This window comes from Mustela nivalis (assembly GCF_964662115.1).
Source record: "Mustela nivalis genome assembly, chromosome: 15".
In the NCBI taxonomy this organism is placed as follows: Eukaryota; Metazoa; Chordata; class Mammalia; order Carnivora; family Mustelidae; genus Mustela; species Mustela nivalis.
In genome coordinates, this window is record NC_139034.1 from 65,303,334 (window position 1) to 65,324,786 (window position 21,453).

The 21,453-nt window shown below is 35.2% G+C and overlaps 1 protein-coding gene across 7 annotated transcripts in view; it reads right to left on the reverse strand.

Annotated features, from left to right (window-relative positions):
• The window catches only part of LOC309849073 (uncharacterized protein), a 414,440-nt gene extending 397,923 nt beyond the window's left edge, over window positions 1-16,517 (reverse strand). For all 7 annotated transcript variants that reach the window (XR_014303466.1, XR_014303467.1, XR_014303468.1 and 4 more), the window contains exon 1: window positions 16,444-16,517. The gene's annotated coding sequence lies outside the window, so the exon portion shown is untranslated. The remainder of the gene's footprint in view (window positions 1-16,443) is intronic.
• Between the last annotated feature and the right edge of the window lie 4,936 nt (window positions 16,518-21,453).

Here is a 21,453-nt window from a genome sequence, read left to right on the forward strand (position 1 = left end):
GAGTATGGGTTGAAGCTGCTATCCATACAATGTTATGCACACACACACATGCTAATGTGAAGGATACTACAAAGATTCTACATGACCAACACTGTATTGAACAAGCAACATTACTTCATTCCTGTAATACACCAATGCTTTCTTGTTTAAATTTGTGGATGCTAAAATATAATGCAAATACCACAATTTATTGAAGATTTAGTAACTGCAATTGAAATGTTTTTAATGCAATTGAAATGTATTTAATACACAACAACTGGTTTAGTTTGCACTGTGATATAAGGCCACTGATGTTACTACATTGTTTATTAGACAACACAAGCTCTACATGGATTTTTTTGGAAGCAGTGACAATACTTTTATTTTGCTTTTTTAAAAAGTTTTTATTTAAATTCTAGTTAACATACAGTGTAGTGTTATTTTCAGGTGTAAAATATAGTAATTCAACACCACCATACAATACCAGGTGCTCATCTCAACAAAAATACATCCCTTAATCTCCATCATCTATTTCACCCATCACCCCATCCAGCTCCCCTCTGGTATCCACTGTTTTTTCTCTATAGTTAAGAGTCTGTTTCTTGGTTTATGTCTCTTTCTTTTCCTTTTGCTCATGTTTTCTTTCTTAAATTCCACTTATGAGTGAAATCACATGGTATTTGTCTTTCTCTGACTTATTTCACTTAGTGTAATATTCTCTGGCTTCATTCTTGTCATTTCACTGCAAATGGTAAGATTTCATTCCTTTTTATGGATCAGTAATATTCCACCATGTTAATTTTAATTTTGTATATATATATATACATATATATATATATACACACACACACATATATGACCAAGTGTCCATTGACTGACGAATGGATGAAAAAGTGTGTGTATATGTATATGTGTATGTATGTATATACATATACACACACACTTTATATATGTATATGTATATATACATATGTATATATACACACACACTTTTTCATCCATTCGTCAGTCAATGGACACTTGGTCATGACACTTGGGCTGTTTCCATAATTTGACTATTATTGATAATGCTGCTACTATAAACATTGGGCTGCATGTATCCCTTTGAATTGTTTGTTTGTTTGTTTTAATTCTTTGGGTAAGTATCTAGAAGTGTAATTGCTGGATTATAGAATAGTTCTATTTTTAACTTTTTGGAGATTTCTAGACTATTTTCCATAGGAGTCTCAATACATTCAAACTTACATGCATCCTTACTATTTACTTGCATATTTAAACTTAAAATTTTAATACTCTCCATTAGGGTTCCTGAGAAGGCTCAGTTGGTTAAGTGGCTGCTTTCAGTTCAGGTCATGATCTCAGGGTCCTAAAATGGAGCCTCACATCAGGCTCCCTGCTCAGTGGGGAGTCTGCTTCTCCCCTCCCTTTGCTACTCCTCCTGCTTGTGCTCTCTCACTTGGGTGCTCTCTCTTTGAAATAAGTAAATAAAATCTTTTAAAAAATACTCTTCCATGTTCTCATAACTTTCAAACAGGGAGTTATTTTGCACTAGGGAAAGACTAATTAATTCTTTATGTAATAAAATATTTAAGTAGGTTTAATTTAAGTCATCTGACTCACCTGTATATTTTCTCACACCAATGTGCTTAGGGAAGCATTCATATTGCAAATTAGTTATAAGTATTTCCTTGTTTACATGGGCTCGAATTAAGAGAGTAAATACATGCTTTTCCTAAAGTGTCTTTAAAGAAATGTCAAAACATAAGAATTCATATAGACATCCAATTTACATGTTAGAAGATTTATACATTTAAATATTTGTTTTCCCTTTTTAACATGTTAGTGAACTATATGGCTTAATCTTCAGTAAAAGGAAAATACAACTATGCTATCTTAAGATTTTAACTGATGTTTGAGTGTCACCTATTAGATCTTTTCTGAGAAGACCAAATCCAATAGAACAGTATATGTTACACATATTTTAGTTTGTGCAAAGTTTAATTATTTTAACTAATATATTTATAATATTAATCATTTCTCTCTTACTGAAATGTTGAATTACCATAATTATATTGTGGATATAAATATTTACATAATAAATAAAAATTTGTATTAATATTTGGAAATCCTTATTTTGAATACCACTCTTCTGTGACTTAGAATGATTTAACACTTTTTTTAAAAAAGAGATTTTATTTATTTATTTGACAGACAGAGACCATAAGTAGGCAGAGAGGCAGGCAGAGAGGGTGGGGGAAGCAGGCTCCCTGCCGAGCAGAGATCCCAATGCGGGGCTCAATCCCAGGACCCTGAGATCATGACCTGAGCCAAAGGGAGAGGCTTACCCACTGAGCCACCCAGGCACCCTGATTTAACACTTTTTTTAAAAAGATTCATTTATTTGAGAGGGAGAGAGAGAGCAGGGGGCGGGAGCAATAGGCAGAGAAGCAGAGGGAGTAGGAGACAGTCCCAACCAGACTCCATGCTGAGCAGGGAATCTAAGTCAGGGCTCAATCCCATGGCCCTGAGATCATGACCTGAGACAGAACCAAGAGTTTGATGCTCAACAGACTATGCTATCCAGATGCCCTTAATTTAACCTTTGATAAGTTTGGTAACTTTGGTAAGTTGATTGATTGATTTTCTCACAATTAATAATTGCCTTGCATGGTTTTATTAAAAATTAGTGATGATTCAGTAATATTAAAAATGTAAAACCTTATCAGAGCGAGTAGTTATCAAGAAATGCTAGTTTTGGGATGCCTGGGTGCTTCATTTGATTAAACTTCTGCCTCTGGTTCAGGTAATGATCCCAGGGTTCTGGGACAGAGTCCCACATCAGGTTCCTTGCTCAGTGGAGAGCCTGCTTCTCCCTCTGCCTGCCTCTCCCCCTGCTTGTGCTCACTCTTGCTCTTGTGCTCTTTCCCTCTCTCTCTCTGACAAATAAATAAAATCCTTTTTTAAAAAAACAGAAATGTGGGGCACCTAGGTGGCTCAGTGGGTTAAAGCCTCTGCCTTCAGCTCAGGTTGTGATCCCAGGGTCCTGGGATCAAGTCGGCTTCACCTGTGCTCTCTCTCTCTCTGCCTGCCTCTCAGCCTACTTGTGATCTCTGTCTGTCAAATAAAAAAATAAAATCTTAAAAAAAAAAAAACCCAGAAATGCTAGTTTATGTTGTACTTATAATATTGAAAACATAAATAAAATTTTCATTTCCTTTCTATTAAGTAAACTTCACCTAGATAGGTATGTAATTGTGAAAACAAGTGAGATCCTCGACCAAGGTTGTTTGGCATATTGGAGGGAAGCAGTCTTGAAGCATAGACATTTTTTTGTAGTAAACAAATTTTAATTATGAGTCTTTATTCTCAATTAGAAAATCGGCTGATATGGAGATGGGAGCCCTTCTTCATTTCAGGAAGGCCAGAGTTTTCATCCTTCTTAATTTGGGGGGGGGGGTATTTAAAAAACTTTTTTAGGTTTTTATTTAAATTCCAGTTAGCATAAATGTAATATTAGTTTCAGGTGTATAATATAGTGATCCAACAATTCCGTAACATCCAGTGCTCATCACAACTAATTCTTATACAGTGTTACCACCAGAAGGGGGTAGCTGAGTAAGAAAAATGAGACTTCAGTTAAACTATGTGAAATATTATGATAGATTCACATTTTTCATTTTGAACACTAAATTGTGATTTTCTTAGAGATTTTAGACATGAGAGAAGTTAGATATTTGTGATACTTTTTTATTTTACTAAAATATAAAACTACTCATTACCCTACAGCAATATCTGATAGGAAAATTACTCCATCAGTGGTAATATACTAAAAATGGAATCAATTATCCATTGTAGAAAACAATGAATAATTCTAATGATTTAAGGGGTGCTTTTATAAAGCTTTGTCAGTTATAGTTTTAAATATAAAGTTAAACTGAAACTAAGATTAGCATGTTGGGCACATATTTGGTATATATGTCATGTTAGGCAGTTGAAGCCTAAAAAGTCATTAATTTGGTTGTTAAAGGATTTCATATTTTATTATTTTGAAAGCACATATATTAAAGATTTAAAAAATTCTAACAAGTGTGAAAGCATTTATCCAGTTTTACTTTCCTTTACTATTTTTATTATTTGTGTGTGTGTATCTACACACACAGACATCCACATATATGAATACATTCATGTGCATATATCTTAGTCATTCTATTTATCTGGTTGAACCTTGACTGACAGAGCAATAAGGAATATGATTTTCAAAAGCAAAGAGGAGAAAATGAGGTGAGTGAGTACATGAGTTGACAGTATAGGTCGCCAAAAAGATGGGTGATGTGGTCAAAGTTTGACAGTTTATGGGAGATGAAGAAAGTTTTAAAAAAGGTGGTGATAGGTACAGGAGCAGCTTGGAAAGAAAGCAGATAGATATTAGTAATGATTAGCATAAAGTTTCTGGAGATGATTTAGTTATAACTGATAATGGTTTTAGCTAGGTAAACTGGGTACATTTAAGATCTTGGAAAGTGACATAAAGTAGCTGAGGGGCCAAATGAAAATACTATGTAATGAGGAAGAATTGAAATATTGAAAGGATTAAGACTGCAACCTGCTGATAGAATTTTGATGAATTAGAAGTTAGTGGAAGTTTCATAATATTTACAACCACAAAAGGCCAGATATGAGAGATCTCCAGCAGACTCAGGGTATGGGGAAACAGTATCCCCAGGAGGATATGAAGTTTGTTTTAAAACATGAAAGTGATGGGGAAACACATAGTAGAAGTCAGGAATGTACAAAATGTTAAAGATAAAGCATGCGTTCAAATGAGAACTGTGGAAATGTGAAAAGATGAATTGGATCAGAGAGCCATGCTTTATATAAAACTAGATTCTGGATGACTGCCAATTAACCTGGGATAGCTGAGTTTCTGGTGATGAAAACAGTGTTCTAAACAGTCTTCTAAATACATACATACATACATACATAGATAAATAGATAAAAGAATGAATGAATGAATGAAAAATAAACAAACAAATAAATAAATAAATGGATATCTACAGCATCAAAGTATTAGATCCAGCAGTTTTTAGGAAATCTGTTCAGTCTTTGTGGATGACTGGGAGGTTGAGAGTGATTGACTAGAAGCAGATTAAATTATATAGGCATACTTTAGTTCCTACTGGTGAGCCATTTAAACTATATGTAGTCCATATTTCACATAACTGTTAAAATTCTTTTTTAAAGTGGAAAAATGAGAGTCAAATAGAGGTGAAGCCAGAATGAGTAGGTTAAATCAAGAATTATTATTTTATTTTTTTTATTTTTTTTTATAAACATATATTTTTATCCCCAGGCGAACAGGTCTATGAATCACCAGGTTTACACACTTCACAGCACTCACCAAAGCACATACCCTCCCCAATGTCCATAACCCCACCCCTCTTCTCCCAACCCCCCTCCCCCCAGCAACCCTCAGTTTGTTTTGTGAGATTAAGAGTCACTTATGGTTTGTCTCCCTCCCAAACCCATCTTGTTTCATTGATTCTTCTCCTACCCACTTAAGCCCCCATGTTGCATCACCACTTCCTCATATCAAGGAGATCATATGATAGTTGTCTTTCTCTGCTTGACTTATTTTACTAAGCATGATACGCTCTAGTTCCATCCATATTGTCACAAATGGCAAGATTTCATTTCTCTTGATGGCTGCATAATATTCCATTGTGTATATATACCACATCTTCTTGATCCATTCATCTGTTGATGGACATCTAGGTTCTTTCCATTGTTTGGCTATTGTGGACATTGCTGCTATAAACATTCAGGTGCACGTGCCCCTTTGGATCACTACGTTTGTATCTTTAGGGTAAATACCCAGTAGTGCAATTGCTGGGTCATAGGACAGTTCTATTTTCAACATTTTGAGGAACCTCCATGCTGTTTTCCAGAGTGGTTGCACCAGCTTGCATTCCCACCAACAGTGTAGGAGGGTTCCCCTTTCTCCGCATCCTCGCCAGCATCTGTCATTTCCTGACTTGTTGATTTTAGCCATTCTGACTGGTGTGAGGTGATATCTCATTGTGGTTTTGATTTGTATTTCCCTGATGCCAAGTGATTTTTTTTTTTAAAAGACAAAACCAAACACCTAGATCTACATGATATTATGCAGTCCATTTTCTTGCCTAAGAAATATACTTTGGAGTAGATTTCTGTCTTCAGTGAATGCATGAAATTTGTTAGATGTCCCACACATATTTTTGAAATGATAGAAACTTACTTTAAATGAATTATGTCTACCTACTTTTGAAGCATAAACTGTGACATATTCAGAATTAAATTAGTTTAATAGATGTTTTCAGAAGATTTTTCAAACCTAAATTGCTATTAGAGGTTGATTTTAATTTTTCCAAAAGTTGTAATTGGGATGGTTTAGGGATATCCTTTGTTTTGTACCCACTTTTTTGTCCTTCACTTTTAGTATAACCAAGGAATTAGAGATTATGTGGCATGCTGATCCATCTCTGCTTTTTCTATAAAGTTGTACAAATTCCAGGAAAATCCTAGACAGTTTAAGGGAATGGAATTAACACACATTATATTCTATCATCAAACCTATCTTGAATGAGAGAACTTTGTATATCACAGAGAGACCATTCAGTAATCAAGCAATATTTATTTATTGCCTACAGGTCTGTCCAATATACTAAAGATGAAAAGTATTAATAAAATTAATGAATTTCTCAATTTACTTACATACTAAATACTTAATTTTAGAAAGATCCTTCTGACTGAAATGCCAAAAGGAAGTTTTAAAGAAAGGGAAACTGCCTTCACAGAGAGCAGAGAAAAATCACAATCACATTAACATTTAACCAAAATAAAGAAAAAGAAGGGAAAGAATGATTAAGAAAACAAGAAGGATGGGCAAAAATGGAATAATAAGAATAAATTAATAGAGTAACAAGAAGAAAAATGTCAAGGAGCATGTCAAGAGCAAGAAGAAAAATGTCAAGGAGCATGACAAGAGCAACATGAAAAATGGCAAGCAAAGAAGAAATACATGAACAAAAACAAAATCAAGAACAACAAGCGAGAACAACAGGAATGAGTAGTAAGATCGTGAAAGGAGAAAAGAGAAAAAGAAGACAAAGGATAATAAAATAATGGTACAGAAACCTGAAAAATACCGCCTTAGCTGGTGAACATCAAAACTAATAAACAGTATCACTGGTATGTTTCCTTGATGAAATTATTTCCATGACTAAAATGTAATAGTAGTTATTTTGTACTTTTAAGTGTAATTTATTTTAATATAGCTGATCATTGATGGTCCCTTGATATTTTTAACATATTACACTGTTAGTAAATATAAAGCTTGTACCAAGCTCTATTAAAATGTTTATTTCTACTTCTTGCATGGGAAAATTTCCCTTTAAGGAAATCATATAAGGTTAGTATTGTGAATGTAACTGGACAAGATTTCTCTAGAGATAAAACTGGCTAAGAGCATACTAATAAGCTTATTTTTAATTTTATTTATTCCTAAATTAATCTAAGAATTTAAATTTATGTACATGTTTAACTTATTTTAAAATATAAAAAATCATGAGCATATATTTTAGTGGGATGGTTTAAAAATAGAGATCACTATGGACTGTGAATCATAGCAGTTCTAAATTAAAAGGAATACAAGTAAATTTTATAAAGTAGGAGTGTTTATTACCTGGAGCTGCACTGTTCAATATGCTCACACAAGCCTCATGAGAGGATGTAAATTTGAGTTACTTATTTTTTAAAAGATTTTATTTATTTACTTATTTGACAGAGAGAGAGAGATCACAAGTAGGCAGAGAGGCAGGCATAGGAGAGGGGAAAGCAGGCTCCCCACTAAGCAAAGAGCCCCATGCAGGGCTCAATCCCAGGACCCTGACATCATGACCTGAGCCAAAGGCAGAGGCTTAACCCACTGAGCCACCCAGGTGCCCCTAAATTTAAGTTACTTAAATAAGATTTAAATTCAGTTCCTTAAGCTACATTTCTTACAGAATGATTTATATAAAGTAGTCAGCAAATATTTGCTGTGAGGTTGAATGATGAAGAGGTTAGCATATTACAGGTTCTATAAAGACAAGACTTTCCTAAACTTTAAAGTATATCTTTAGAGTTTCAACTTCTTTACAACAAAGACATAGCTCAGATAATATCAAGACTGAGATGGTTTTTAGTCATTTGCTGAAAAAATCAGTTGCATCTCCCTGGGCTCTCTTTTGCACCCCCAATTAAATCTCAGTGAATCGAAACTCCTGAGCACACATCTGAAGGTGTCCAAGGGAGTACTTCAGAAGCCCTGTTACCCACTGCACTCATATGTTCACAAGCTTTCTGTAAAAAAAAATCTCTGCGGAGAAACTAGTGACTTTATTGAAATATTTATTGCAGTTGAAGCTAAAAAAGAAGACAGGTGAGACATTTTGAATTTGACTCGGTTTAAGTTGCTGAGATTCCAAATACTGTATTAAGCCCTGAGAACACAAAAATAAACAGTCACACTAGTATGCAAGAAGCTCTGTCTTAAACAGTGGTTTTCAACCAGTATGACAAAGCATGATACAGCATAATGGTGTTTTATAAACCTTTTCCAAATATGTGTCAAAATTTTGATGGGTGTATAACATGTACTTTGATTGTAAACTCTAGAACTATTTTTATAGCCACATCTGTCAGGCTAATGCTATACTGTTTGCAGAGCAAGGAACAACTTGTTTGTGTCAGGGGTAAGAGATAAGGCATAAAATTAAGTTAATATCAATGAAAAGTGTTTTCTTGAACATGCTAGAACTTGGCTTCGTGAGAACATAAGAGAGTTTATTCAGAGCAATAAAGATTTCTCTCTAAAAGCAACATGGTTTTGAAAGGCAAACATTAAATAGTGCAGTAACTGTGGATTCCTTTATAGACACTCTGAGACATTGTTATTGCAGAGATTTTGTTATATTATTCCTGACTTGTGGGTAGTATTTTTTTTTCTTAGTCTTAATTCTGTCAAGTGCAGCTGCCAAAATTTCTTGTATTTACAAGTAATCCACAAATACTAAAGTAATAGGAAACACAGAAATATAAACACAACTTTAATGCAATTTCTTAAATATATTCGTGTATGCATATGATAGTAATCCTAAGGCTTCAGAGAAAGTGCCATAAAGGAGGTAATATAACAAAAAGCAAAAAAGAAGCTTCTTGCAAAAGAGGTGGTGAACTGTTGGAAATAAAACTGACAATAAATACCAGTTCTACCTGAAAGTAATTTGGAACATGCAAGTGCTTGGGCCACAAGATATGAGCCCAGGGAGGTGGTGGTGAAGCTATTAAGAGATTCTGAATGTTATTCCATGAAATTTGGTATAGAAGAGATGATGAAGGGATTTTAATTGAAAAAGAAGGGGAGTCTGTGGTTGTGACTCTTGGTTTGGGTTCAGGTCATGATCTCAGGTCATGCATCAGACTTTGCACTGAGCTTGGAATTCTTTGTCCCCTCCCATATTTGCTCCTCCCCCCACTTGCACTCTCTCTTTCTCTCAAATAAATAAATAAATAAAGTCTTAAAAACATAAAAGGGAATATGCATCATGATATAATAGTCTAGAATTGGTGGGCGCAGCAAAACAAAGATTTTGTGGTGAGGGTTTTGAAATAGCTTATGGATAAAAGAGTTATTCGATGTGATATACTGAAAAGATGAAAAGTAAAAATATTTTCTTTATTTGAGAGAGAGAGAGAGAGAGAGTGCACAGAAGGAGAGGGAGAGAAGCAGACTCTCCACTCAGCAGGGAGCTCGATGCGGGGCTCGATCCCAGGACTCGAAGATCATTCCTTGAGTCATCCAGGTGCCTCGAAAAGTGTCATACTCTTTAATAAGGTTTTCATAAAATAAATAAAATTATTTTCATTTTCTTTTTTTTAAATATAATTATTTGCATTGTTTATCTTCCGGGATTAATAATGTTATATTACAAAACAGAGTAGATGGTAAAATTGTGTTCCTGAAGACAACCAAATAGTAAAGTCACCTTTGGGTAAGCAGGAAGTTGAATGCTTAGAGATGATTTCAGTTTACAGTAGTGATCTCATCCCTAGTAGTGATTCTAAATCTTGACCTGAAAGGTAGACTACTAATATCTGGGGATGTTGTCAATCCTGCTCTCCACCACTACTTGAGGTGTCTTAATGGTGTATCAAGTTCTGGGAGATGGTTGTTTCACTAAATGTCATGTTCTTCTATCTTGTTGCTTGACGGTCATTTGTTAGAACATTTGATAGTACACAGCAGCTACACAGCAGCATTTGTGGCAATAGACACTACACATGTAAATAGTATAACACAGACAGAAAATAGAAGAATTATTAGCAGAATGTATAGTGTGCTTCTAAACCAGAAGTCAAGAGTGCTCAAATTAAACTGAGAATAGATCCCATTTCCAATGCAAATTGTCCTCAGAATCAAATATTAGAAAAATTACCTAATTAATTTTTTCAGATCACTATATTAATATTAAAGATCCTAGAGAGATCTACATAGATATAAGCATACCATTATTCTCCTAAAACCATACATGTTACTCCTCCAGAGGTCATATGCCATCTGAGAAGCTCTATTCTGAAACACTGCCTCTTGGGTTTCTTGGGCAAAGAAGGCGCTATCTAGCACTATTTCCCTTCTGTGACCTATACCTATACATAGTATTTCTCTGCATCCTGGACATCCTGCAAAGTACAGAGTAAAGAAGCTTCAGGAGAGAAGAAAATAATCTAGAACTGCCTTGAGGGGTTAGGATTTCAGTTCTGAAAATGAGGACCAGTGCTAACAATAAGGTACTGCTCATCAGTAATGGCGTGTCCCCAGGAAATCAAATTTTTACTATTAAGGTAAACAGACAGACTTAAAGCAAAAGTAGTTCTTGCTCATAAGATCAATAAAAGGGAGACAGTCTCCAAATGTACACCATCTGTTCTCTAATCTTTCAAGTTTTATTTCTATTAAAGTGCATTTACCAACTAGATTTAATGCAAGATACTAGAATATTGTTTTTATGGTGACAGGAACCTCCTTTTTGAATAATAAAGTTATAAGGATTTTAAATTTCTGGTTATTTAGCCTGTTGCAGTGTATGCCATTTAAAAGTTACTTAATGGTTGAGTCAGTTACCCAGGAAACCAACTAATTCATCACAAGGAAATTGTACCAAGGTAAGCACAGTGGCTCCCAAAGGAGAATGTTCACAAATCCAACAATCCATTTTTTTAAAGGTTATTTATTTATTTATTTGACAGACAGAGATCACAAGTAGGCAGAGAGACAGGCAGAGAGAGAGGAGGAAGCAGGCTCCCTGCTGAGCAGAGAGCCCGATGAGGGGCTCGATCCCAGGACCCTGGGATCATGGCCTGAGCCGAAGGCAGAGGCTTTAACCCACTGAGCCATCCAGGCACCCCCCCCCCAAGCAATCCATTGTATTATATATTTTAGCAAGTTAATGCATAAATTGTGTCCAGGTATTAGACCAATTTCAAGGAGTGACTAAGGATTCAAAAAGCTGTATTAAAAAGATTTAAAAGAATGATGATGTTTTTTGTCCCATGTATCTTGGGTAGAATTGTTTGTATCTCATATAGCCAGCTACTTAATTCAAAAGTATTATGTAGACGTAGTCTCCAAATGGAAACTGGTTTCAGACAGTTTATGGGTTCTCAGATCAAGGTTTTCAGTAGGGACTATCTTCCAGTGACTGGAGGATGGTTTTGTCCTCTTTAATTAAGATACATAAATGCAAGTGTCAATTCCTTGATGTTTCAGTACTAAAATAGCTACAGTATTCTGACAGGATTCTTTTCATCACTGGTTGAGGATTGTCATTCTCTACTGGATCTTCTATACCATCATTTCTCCAGTGTTGGGCCAAGCAAGGATGGTTTAGGAGAAAGTTGAGGAAAGGTTAACTGTATCTGTTGATAAGAATGAGTGCTTTGCATAAATCTCCTAAAATATTTGGGTATGATATACTGCAATGTTTTTCAACTATGTTTCTGCATTTGTTGTCAAAATAACATAGAGGTTCATACTTAATTTAAATAATCAACTAAATGAAAAGAATTATAATAGAACAGATTATAAAGTAAGTTCAGAAGACAAATGTCTGGGAGTCAAAATATAGGTAAAGAAATTATCAAATTTTGTTTCTATAGGTGGTATAGAAGAGGTCAAATTAAAAATAAGATTATAGTTTTTTAACATATCAGTAGGGTATATGTTTGGAAGAAAGGACCCATTGAAGATCATTGGGTAATAGATGTGTATTCTACTTGTATGGGGAAGTATGTTTTTATGGAAATGATACACATTTCTTAAAGCCTGTCAAAAGCTAAGGAAAAGCAAGATGCTGAAGAACTTATTTCATGAATACATATTCATCTTTGGAGGGACACTAGGACAAAGATTTTGAAATTACCAACAACAGCCTTCTGTTCTGGAATATGCTTTGATGGGTTCTTCAAGAAAATAAAAGCATGAACAACCATGATACTTCTCTAGAAGACAAGGATCTATAAATATACAGAATGCCAGATCAGGAAATAACCGTGGCCACTGCAACAAGATACCGAAATAGCCTTGGGTGTTCTAATTCATGATAAAACATATGTAGACAAGTGATCATAATTTTTCCAAAGCTAAGCAAAATATTTTAACTGGGTTATCTGGTTAAAATGTCACATGTACTTCATCATTAGAAAGCCAGAACCATAAAAATTCAAAGAAAAAATGAAAATTAAGTGGGTTAAAATATCATTAGCCACATATAGAAGATGGAAAGCTCAGTGAGAATGGAGATTGGGAGTACACGCTCCAAGTTTATTTACAACAAAAGTAAGTCAATGTTATGCTTTGAGACAGAATGCACTAATCTGCCTCTAAAATATTTTAAACCAATCTATATATTATGTATGTGTCTATCCATCCATCCATATTTGGGGAGACAATTTCCCAAGGGTCTTTCACATTTCTGCCCATGTTGTACATATGACTGTCCTTTGTTCCAAACTTACTTTGCAAGGACGTCTATACAGCAAATAGCATTAAAAATGAAGTCTTCCTAATAAGCAAGGGGAATGTTCACTTAAAAAGTTGAAAGAGAAAGACAGTGTCTCCCTTGAGGGCATGGGCAGGCATGTTTACTGTTTGTTAAAACATTTACAGGTTCTCTAAGTGCAAGGTTCTTTTTCTGTAACTCAGTCCACTATATGCGCAGGTATCAGCTTTCTTTACATCACCCTGTGGGAATTGGGTTTGTGAAACTAGAGCAAAATCATTCTTACTCTGGCTACTGCCATTGCTGGGAATACACTTTTCTGACCTAGGAGTCTTGTGTCCTCCACCTGAATCCATGAAACTGTGACAGGGTATTATGTTAACTTGCAAGTAAGTTCAAAACTCAAACCCTTAACAGGTTTGATGTATACTACATATGGCATTTGAGAACCACAGTTTTATGGGTATAACTGTTGTAATGATAGGAAAGTACCCTGTGTTTTCAGTCTTCCAAATTCAGGATGCTGATGTGATAATCACAATGTACCTAGTGGTTCTTTATACTCTTTATAAGAGAGAATACCTGAGTTGGTTTCAAAAGAAAAACTTCAGGAAGCCAGACTGGCCTCATATTCTATTGCTGCCTGACTCCAAAGTAAACATCACACTACTGCTTGAATACATGCTTCTTAAGGTAAAAAATCTTAGGGGAAAAACAACTGAAAGAATGCTGGGGAAAAGCCTGATTTTCAAGGTTCTATGATGCCTTGAGAGGTTCTGTTCTAATTCTCAAGACAGAAATATTTGAAGGAACACCTGAGTTTCTGTTTTCCTCTGTAAAGAATGCCTCATCTGTTTAGGGAGAGGAAATGCCTAAATTACAGAGAATATGCTTATCAGGAGGCAGGACCTCTGCATTAAAAATGTCAGCCCTGAAAAACAGCATGCCAAACCTTGGTTCTTGGATTCTTGTGCTGAGATAGATGGTATATCTACATATAAGCACCTCAGGAAAAGGGGCAGCCATATCTCTGCTCCCCAGGTTCCAATTTCTCAGTCTGAAATTGAAAATAGTAAGTTAGGACTGGAAGGGTACACAAACTCAGGCTTAGGGATGCAAAAGATAAGAAATTCTACCAAGATTTAAAATTTTAATTTATCAATTAAAAGCAAAGTGATGTTATATAGTATGATCAACAAAAGCTTTGCATTTGTTTCTCATTTATCAAGAACCCAGAAATCAGATGTGATTAACACCATAACCAACCTACAATAATGAAAGCACAAAAATGGTATTTGCAATGTAATTCACCTTATATTAAAAAAAAAAAGCTTCCTATAATTAAAATCTTACTTACACCCTTCTAATGGACTCTCATGATGGACTCAGATTAGCATTTACAAATCACAAAATGATCTTATGTCCTACAGAGATACCTTAAATTGATCCTCCTATTCTTTCATAAAGGCCAGTTTCCATAGAAGGCTGCAAAAAGTCTTTAGGTTAGTGAGGTCTGTTCATTTTCTTAGAGCCATTTCCCCCTCCAGCTTTATTAAATGCCTTTCCCTTTCCGGCATCCTTCACGAATCAGGTCAGTGTCTCTCCTTGAAGAACATGCAATGCCCTTCTCTTCCTCAATTTAGTTTAAGTACTCTCCGGGTACACAGTCATAGAGCTTACTGTATTAAATTGCAAACATTTGTCTACTTCTCTGTTTCGTTCAGTGGACTGAGTTCCTCAAGGACAGGAAGCTAAACACTCATTATTTGTACTCACTCCAAATCCCAACCCTCAGCACATGGTAGCCGCTGAATAAATGCTTTTAGAATCATAGCAACTCCACAGCACGCCTCCTAAACCATTGGACTGCTTTTTAAATGCTAGGAAAGTGGTAAGAGAAATTTCTGAAATAGACTGGTAGAAGGTGGATCTGGGAATCTGTAGTTTTAAACATTCTCTGATGTAATTATGGTAACCTACCCTACTGAGCACCTCTTCTCTAGCTCCTGCTCTACAAATATGTAGCTTTTGATTTTAGGGAACTAATTTTAATTTTCTGGATTTTCCATCATTTTATATACAGATTATTATACTGGACATTCCAGGTTAAAAATTCTAAAAGTCTAAAAGTCTAGTAATATTAATACAGCAGATTAAATATTTGAATTAACCTGTCATATAAGTTCTTCTTTTCCTAGACAACCAAATATGCCCTTATAAGAGCATATCATCATAGCTGTTTCTCTGAGTGAAATCTTTGAACTGATTAGCAATTCATGTCTTTCCAATGTGTATACATAAGTTGTATTTATATTGCTTTTTGTTTAGTATTCTGTTCATTGACTATTTCCATAGTAAACCACATGGATAGTCAACATTTCTCTCTTTGAGGAAAAAAAAATGGTACAGGATGTAAGCATTTTAAGTCTATAGTAAAATTATAAATTGTGCTATCAATTCTGCTGGCTTCCAAAGTCATACTTAATTAGGTACCATAAATATTTTCTTAAAAAGTGAAACAATAACATATTTGGGATTACTCTCTGGCTCACATAAAAATGCATAAACACAATCTCATGAACCTGTGACATGTGTCAGTATCAATTCTGTGTTGTTGTTGTTGTTGTTTTTACAATTCCTTTGTTTCATCTTCACATATGTTCATAACTCTGTCAGCCAGAAGCATTACATTGTTATCAACAAGTTAGATGAGATCATAATCATGGCTGTAAACATTCTGGGCTTTACCTATAATAATTTAGTTTAGTGGTACAGTAAAGAAAAATATCTGCAACGAGTATGAGGACTAGCTGCTTTTTCTTTTTCCCAACTTCACTAAATGCCATTTCTTTTCGATCCCTTCAGGTAATGGTTGTATGGACCAGTGTAGATGAGCCATTCAAGGTATATCAAATTAAAACAACTTGATAGCAATTATTTATGAAGCTAGAGATTAAGAGATTAGTGCACCCAATACTGAAAAGTTTCTGTCTAGGTTCTAGATGCCCAACCGAATTAAAGAATCTCATTTTTTTCTAATAAGGATCACACTGGGCAATACTTCTACTCTACCACTTTTAAATTTTAGCTCTGTAGAAGCAAAAAAGAAAATAGATAAGAAACTAGAAACAGTGTAGAAGCTGTGGTTGGAAGAAAGTCAAATTTGGACTTGTAATGCCGAGCGAGCGCGTTGTACGCCCTCCTCTGAAGACCACCAGAGACACCGGTCAAAGCCAAACAGCAAGGGTCGTTTATTGCGAGTTGGAACCCGGACCTCCACGCACTCGTTGCCGGTGACGCTGAGGTGTCAGGCAGAGTAAGTGCAGGATTTTTATAAGCAGGTACAAACAAGTTTTGGGTGGGGTACAAACAAATTTAAAAATCATACCTGGTGTTGGTTGATTGGTGTTGGGAGCCCGCGCGCGCCATCAAACAAGCATTCAAACAGAAGGGAAAGTAGCTAGTTAGCCTGAGCGTTGAGCAAGCACTTTTACAGAAGCAGAAGTTGCTGGTTGATAACACTTTTGGGCGCAAACAACTTTCGGGTGGAGTAAACAACTTTCGGGTGGAGTAAAGTTTGTCCAGGCCTTTCAGACTAACTGTCCTGTGATAAGATTTAAAGTACCATGGCTATTTTTGGATCACCATAATGTGGTGATATACGCATATATATAGCTACATAATTCTTTGATACTACTGCCTTCAACTTGAAAGGTCTCTGACTCCTTTTCTTAAATTGGGCAACCCTGTGACCGTTCTGACCAATAGAGTATTAGAGTATGGTAGAAGAGACTTTTAAGAGACTAGGTTATAAAAGGGATAACTTACTCTCCCGATTACTCTTGCTTGAGATTTGAACCAAGAAGAATGGCTATAATGAAGACTATAAAGAAGCCAAGCCACATTTAGGCATTCTGTTGCCAGTCCCAGTTAAACTCAGTATTTTAATCATCCTAGACCAGCCGACAATCATGCAAGTGAAGAAACCTCCAGATGATTCTGAGCTCTATCCATCCAGTTACCGGAGGTACTTCAGTCTTTGCAGTTGAAGTCCCAAATGTGAGGAGAGAGAAAAGCCATCTCCTCTGTGATGATTCCTTACCCTCAGAATAGTTGAGAATACAATGTTTTTTTTGTGTGTATGTGTGTGTTACCAAACTCTAGAATGATTTGAAGATGAAAGATACACAAGATACAGGGAACAGTAAAATTCCAATAATAAAATATGTTGTATCTACTAATAATATTACATGTTATTATTTCTAACATGATCATTTTTGACTCTTTAGGCAAAAATAAAAGTACTTACAAAATAAAAATAGTATATATACCTAATATATTTATAAATTGCATCATATATATACCTAATAATTTATGAGACAATTAGGTTAAGGTAAATATATAATTGCTTTAAATAAAAATACACATTTTGGAATATGAGGATGAATGCTCAAGTGTTTTATGATTTGTATGTTCCTTTTCCCTAGTTCTAAACTGTTTCAAGTTCTAGAAACTAGTTTGGAAGCAAAGTAATAGGTATAGGTTCTTGCTACTGACTGTATTCTGTCATTGTATACAATCTAGAATAAAGAGTTATCATACTAATGATTGTTTTTCTAATAATCTTAGTTAATATGGGCAGAGATGAGTTATTTTCCAGTTCTTATAATCACAGGTTTTTAGAGGCTAGTAAGTAAGTGTGAAGCAGTTTGGGAATTACTACAAAGTATTTCCCTAAAAGTCAGACTTCCTACAGGATGAGAATTAGAACAATTTGTTTGGCCTTATATAACAAATTTATACTATGTTTGTGCTCTCAGCAGGGAACTGCAGTATCCAGAAGACCTGAATCATAGAACTCAGAATTTAAGCCCTGATATTAGTTTATGGATTTGTATCCAAATGTCAACTGGACAGTTAGTGGAACTTACAACACTTGTTCTGTTTTGCCTCCAGTTTCAAGACTGCAAACAAAATGATGACTGAGTAGCAGGAAACAAAAAGATGAGCACTGTGCTTCTCTCCGCTTTCTTTCTTGAGAGAATTCCCCTCAGTCAGGGCCCCATGGACTCAATTCAGTAAACAGAAAAAGCTAAGACTCCCTGGGGAAAAAGCCAAGGGCAGATTATTGAGGAGTTAACAGATACGTACAGTAAGAGGTCTCAGACCTGCAGATGGTACCTCTTAAGTATTTGCCTGAGTATTCATCAGTGCAGGTATGTGGTTAATTACTTGCATCTGGGGGAGAAATGCCCTTGCAAATTAGAAGCCACAGGAGTGCATGGTGCCAGGAAAGTGTCAGTTCCTAACCAGGCTACTGAAATACCTCATGATTCACGCTATTCTATAGGGAATATAGAGAAGGGTCTTCTGAAGTGATGGGAATATTAGAGCTAGACCAAGCACTACTCTGGTCCTGCCGAAAGAAACTTAAAGCAAGACTGGAAAGGATCAAGCTGTTTCCAAGTAACTTAACTGTGTCACACAGAAATATTTAAAAATATTTCTAAGAATACAAAAATATCTAGCTGCTAATGGCAAATATCATGATTTCTACCATCCAATAAGAAGTTACCAAGCATCCAAAAAGCAAAAAAGGAACTTATGACCCATAATAATGACAAACAATTTAATCAATTGAAACTTAACCCAAACTGATACAAATGTTAGAATTAGGAAAACAGAATATTATAAAAACTGCATTCAATAGGTTCAAAAAGTTAAGAATCAAGAAAGGTAAGAATCAATAAAGATGTACAAAATATCTATAAAGATATTTAAAATAAAAAAGATTAAAAAAAATAAAAAGATAAAAAAATTAGGCTGACTGGGTGGCTGTCAGTTAAGGGTCTGCCTTTGGTTCAAGTCATGATCCCAGGACCGTGGGACTGAGCCCAGGATCCTAGCACTGAGTTCTCTGCACAACAGGGGACTGCTTCTCCCTGTCCTTCTGCCCCTCCCCTGGTCTGTGCTTTCTTTCTCTCTCTCAAATAAATAAATAAAATATTAAAAAATCAGATCTACAACTTCTACAGATGAAAGATGAAAGCTATAAGGTCTGAGGTAAAAAATACACTGAGTAAGATTGAAAGAAGATCTGATATCTTCCAAATGAAAAGATTATTGAACTCAAATACATAGCTGTGGAAAATACTCAAAATGAAGGCAGGACATTAGAGAACCAAACCTTTTTTTTACAATATTTTATTTATTTCTTTGACAGACAGAGATCACAAGTAGGCAGAGAGGCAGGCAGAGAGAGGGGGAAGCAGGCTCCCTGCTGAGCAGAGAGCTGGATGTGGGGCTCCATCCCAGGACCCTGGGATCATGACCTGAGCCGAAGGCAGAGGCTTTAACCCACTAAGCCATCCAGGCGCCCCGAGAACTAAAACTTTTACAGCTTACTATTACATTAAGAATGCATATGGCTTTAACAGATACATGATTAGCCTTTAATTTTATAACTACAGTATATATATAGACAAACCAGGAAGAATCCATTTATTTTTAACTGTGTAATAGGCTGAATTTGTTCAATCCATGCTATCTTTTATAAAAATGAGACCCAGAAGGATTTTCTAAATCCCTTTTTTGTTTTACTTTAGGCTCATTATGATTATTTTTCCTGCTCAGAAACTCTTTACCTAAACCTATATAACAACCCTTTCTACTTTGAAAACAGTCTAACTACTGTAGGGAGGATTTTTTCATTATATACCGCATCTAGAAGTGCTAGAACAGTAACTCAAGGCGACTGATTGGCAGTGACTGCTATCAAATTAGCATTTCCATGGAAGCCAGCATCAGTTATCCTCAACAGACATTATCCTCATCTGAGAGCTTCTGAACTGCTTTTCAATACAAGCCAAATCACTCAGAATACAATAAAACATCACAAAAAACGTTGAATACTGTATCAGGACAGAGGCAAAGATCTTGTTTGTATTTTTTCACCCCTGTACAGTGTCCTATAAACTGGAAGTAGTGAAACAGAACAGATTCTCTATGTGTTAGACCTTGACTCTTCTAGAGTCAATTTGTGTTCAGAATTCCCCACTCTTCAAAATCAGTTTTATGTGATGTCAAACATCTTGATAAACTTTTATTTTTTTAAGATTTTATTTTATTTATTTGACAGAGAGAGATCACAAGTAGGCAGAGAGGCAGACGAGAGAGAGAGAGAGAGAGAGAGAGAGAGAGAGAGAGGAAGCAGGCTCCCCGCTGAGCAGAGAGCCTGATGTGAGGCTCTATCCCAGGACCCTGAGATCATGAACTGAGCCAAAGGCAGACACTTTAACCCACTGAGCCACCCAGGAGACCCATTGAACTGTTTTTTTCTCTTCTAATTATATAGTACATGGTCATCTTGTAACCCAAAAACATTCATCAAATAGTTAATATCTGACTACAGATATTAAGTATCTGTAGCAACCAAAGTTGCAATTTAGTAGAGGGAAGAGAATTCTGGATCAAATTCAACTTTAGTTAAGAGTTTATGATTATTTGGTTCCAATTTTTATGTGATATCTCGGACAGTGACATCTTGCCCATTAAATAGAAACACTGACCTGTACTCAAATGGAAGCTAAGAACTACTACATATATATACCATATATATCACATATACCATATATACCACACACTGAGTTAGTTTCAAAGCCACTGAAAGTAACTACATTGCTTCTGATATACACCTTATATTACAGAATAACAAGAGGAAAATTATACTTCAAAATTTGCCTGGAATAATTCCCCAGTTTTAAGCTGGAAATGTCCAACTTGGATTATTGGAGGTCTTGGTATCACCTCAATGGTAACACATCCATATTAAATATTTGCTTGGAAATACTTCATTTTAACCTGTTTAATAATAAATGGAAATTCCTTTACTTCTATCACTATATCTAGAGATATGATTTTTTAAATAATGCTTTTCTCACTTTTATAGAAGTTCAAAAACCTCCCTAATATCATGTTATAATATTTGAAATATTTTCTCTTCTTAAAGCAAAATATATATAATTTTATCTATGCTGTAATCATTTTCTAAAATCATACGTATGTAAGATAACCACTGAAGGGAATAAATAAAAATTAGGAGAGATAGCTTTCTAGAAAGATAGAAATCTGCTTGGTGTTTTCTTTTGGTTTAATATTTTAAGTTCTTACTTTTATCACTCTGATTCCTATTTTTATGTCTACGGTATAAATGAAAAGAGATGGTTTTCATTCATAAGTGACACTGCTAGTTTTTTATTACCTCCATAGTTTTCTAACCAGACTATCCCTCCAACTGGGCTAAAATAAAGCTGAAATATTTATGTTAGTACTTTAACTGTTATGATCTAATTCACCTGATTTTGATATAAATAAGTGTGGCCACCTCTTTTTTTCCTCC